This window comes from Anguilla rostrata, unplaced genomic scaffold (genome assembly GCF_018555375.3).
Source record: "Anguilla rostrata isolate EN2019 unplaced genomic scaffold, ASM1855537v3 scaf0047, whole genome shotgun sequence".
Taxonomy (NCBI): Eukaryota; Metazoa; Chordata; class Actinopteri; order Anguilliformes; family Anguillidae; genus Anguilla; species Anguilla rostrata.
This window is the reverse complement of record NW_026985624.1, coordinates 5,674-9,424: the sequence shown is the minus strand read 5'-3', so window position 1 is coordinate 9,424 and position 3,751 is coordinate 5,674.

Below are 3,751 nucleotides of genomic sequence, written 5' to 3'. Positions count from 1 at the left end.
GGCGACACGGGGAAATTCAGGGCCCGCACTCCGGGCGACACGGGGAAATTCAGGGCCCGCACTCCGGGCGACACGGGGAAATTCAGGGCCCGCACTCCGGGCGACACGGGGAAATTCAGGGCCCGCACTCCGGGCGACACGGGGAAATTCAGGGCCCGCACTCCGGGCGACACGGGGACTCAGGAAACCAGGGGGGACTCAGGAAACCAGGGGGGACTTGGACAGGGGCAAGGCAGACATACAGGACAGGACTGAGACGGGGCACGACAACACTGGACTGGGTTGGACAAGACTGAGGGGGAAACAGACTGCCAGATACTGGCACAATCGGGAGACCTACAAGGACAGACACAGGGACAAGCAGGCGGGGAGGCACACGGCGACACCGACGGACACACAAAGGGACAGGCAGACAGGGAAGGCGAGGGGGGAGCCCAACAACTGACATAGGGACTGACACACAGGCAAACAAGACAAAACACACGCGGACTGGCACACTGACAGACAGGCAGACAGGCGGGCAAACACGTTGGCCGATGGGCTGATGGCTTGGGGGGCAGACAAACAGGCCAACAAACTGGCTGACACACATACGGGTAGACCAACAGACAAACAGGCGTGCAGACAATTAGACAGGGGGGCCGGGGAACACACGGACACACGGTTGAGAGGACGAACACCAAAGGGAGAATGGACACCAGGGGGAGCGACGAGACCGGGGGAGGGACGACCACTGGGGGGAGCGACGAGACCGGGGGAGGGACGACCACTGGGGGGAGGACGGACTCCGGGGAAGAGACGATCACTGGGGGAAGGACCGACACCGGGGGAGAGACGACCACTGGGGGGAGCGACGAGACCGGGGGAGGGACGACCACTGGGGGGAGGACAGACTCCGGGGAAGAGGCGACCACTGGGGGAAGCGACGACACCGGGGGAGGGGCGACCACTGGGGGAAGCGACGACACCGGGGGAGGGGCGACCACTGGGGGAAGGACCGACACCGGGGGAGAGACGACCACTGGGGGGAGCGACGAGACCGGGGGAGGGACGAACACTAGTGGGAGCGAGAACACTAGGGGGAAAACGGACACTGGGGGGCGTGAGAACACTAGGGGAAGCACGAACGCCAGGGGGAGCACGAACGCCAGGGGAAGCACGAACGCCAGGGGGCAAGGTGTGGACACTAGGGGGAGCGAGAACACTAGGGAAAGAACGGACACTGGGGGGCGCGAGAACACTAGGGGGAGCACGAACGCTAGGGGGAGAACAAACGCCAGGGGGAGCACGAACGCCAGGGGGCAAGGCAGGTGGCTTAGCCTGCGGGGCGGCCAGAGCAGTCTGCGGCGGCCCCTGCGGGACAACAGATGGGACCGTTGTCCTCTCCGGGGCTCTGGACGGCTCTGGAGGCCTCTCCGGAGCTCTGGACGGCTCCGGAGGCCCCCCCGGGACACGAGGCGGCTGCGGAGGCCCCCCTGGGGCTTGAGGCGGCTCCGGAGGCCCCCCCGGGGCTCGAGGCGCAAGTAAAGCCCGAAACTTGGGTGTAGCAGGCGGCCTCCGCGGAAGGGTCAGAGCAGGCGGGGCCTCCGGGGCTCGAGGCGGATCTGGGAGCCTCTCCGGGGTTCGAGGCGGATCTGGGGGCCTCTCCGGTGCTCGAGGCGGCTCTGTGAGCCTCTCCGGGGCTCGAGGCGGCTCTGGGGGCCTCTCCGGGGCTCGAGGCGGCTCTGGGGGCCTCTCCGGGGCTCGAGGCGGATCTGGGAGCCTCTCCGGGGCTCGAGGCGGATCTGGGAGCCTCTCCGGGGCTCGAGGCGGATCTGGGAGCCTCTCCGGGGCTCGAGGCGGATCTGGGAGCCTCTCCGGGGCTCGAGGCGGATCTGGGAGCCTCTCCGGGGCTCGAGGCGGATCTGGGAGCCTCTCCGGGGCTCCAGGTGCCTCTGGGGGCCTCTCCGGGACTTGAGGCAGAGCAGGCCGTGAAGGCCGCTCCGGGACTTGAGGCAGAGCAGGCCGTGAAGGCCGCTCCGGGACTTGAGGCAGAGCAGGCCGTGAAGGCCGCTCCGGGACTTGAGGCAGAGCAGGCCGTGAAGGCCGCTCCGGGACTTGAGGCAGAGCAGGCCGTGAAGGCCGCTCCGGGACTTGAGGCAGAGCAGGCCGAGGGCCCTGCCGTCTGGGCTGGGCAGGGGACAGGAACACAGACCACAGCTGTAGGGAACCCGGCTGGGCAGCCGGACGGGACCGGCGGGACCCCCGTGGGCCGGACCCTGGAAAGATCGCCAGTCGAGACCCTTCAAATGACGCAGGGCCGGGAACCGCTGGCTGGGCAGCTGGAGGTCTGGCCGACCGGGAGGCAGCCCGACCACGGCGTCTCCGTGACCACCCGCCCCGGGCGCTGGGAAGCTCAAGGGCGAGGGACTCCCAGTCGCTGGGTGGCGAGTCCTCCGGGTCACTCCACCACCCCGGTGGCATGATAAACAAAAAAAAAAAAAAAAAAAAAAAACCTCTGCTGGGTCCCAAACTGGCTGGTTCCTTCTGTGACAGTACGGGTGCTGGGACCCAGGCGCAGAGTGGGGGGAAAAAAAAACACGAAACTCAAAAAGGGAAAATTAACAAGGATTTTACTCACACAAAAAAGGCAAACACAAACAGGGAACAGGCAAGGCCACAAAGGGCAAAACAACAAACTCAAAACATTCTTAAGAACAAAACACCGAACAGAACACAGGCAGGCAGGCAGGGTACAGGCAGGTGGAACACAGGCAAACACATAAAAGAAACACCAGAAAATACATACGGGTCAGGAACAAAACACAAACGGGTAACAAACGCAGGCAGGTACAATGGGTCTCAACAAACGCTAGTCGGGAACAAACACAAGGAACCAGCACCCGAGTCAAGGGAACAGAGAACTTAAATAGACAGGGGTAACAAGACACAGGTGAACTCAAAAAACAATCAAACCAGAAGGAGGGGATAAGACACAGGTGGGAACAATGATGGGATAACGAGACAATGAAACAATCATACAATTAACAGGGGGGGAGCAGGACACAAAACAGAAGTGCCGCCATCTGGCGGCCCAACAGGGGAAACACAGACAGGAAAACAGGACCATGACACTGTGATGACATCTGAGCTCACAGGCCTCTCCTGGGACATAGTTCAGAACAAGATGTTGGTTTTTCTCCCCGTGATGTTCAATTTACTAATGAGGCTCTTTGTGCAGAAGGTTGCAGAACTACCAGGGTCAAGAAATGCATACGTATGTATTACTTTGCTTCCTTTTGAGTGTTTTACCTGAACTGGCACAATGGAAAGCATGCACTCTGTGCTACTCTCTTTGTCACCAGCCCCAGAATGCTCACCAGCTCTGAGCGACACCTGCGCACTACTCACAGGGGCTTTCACTGACTGTTCTGCCTTGATATGTAGTACACTAGGATGGTTTTTCTTGCATATAGAGCCACTGAGATGCCCTGTGCAGTCTTTGCTCACATGCCCAGCCTTCATTAAACATCCAAAACAGACTCCATTCTGTCTTAGGAATGTGATCTTTTCCCTGTGTACTTTATTTCCAAATTCAGAGCATGATTTCAGTTCATGGTCCCCTTTGCAGAACAGGCATGAGATATTTGGGCCTCTAGGTTCCTGGTTTGATTTCACATTAACATTGGTGGCAAAGATTCCTTTTGATTTGGGCCTCACTGTTATTTTAGGCTTTACCTTAGCAGAGCTCAAATCCTGAATATTGCCATGT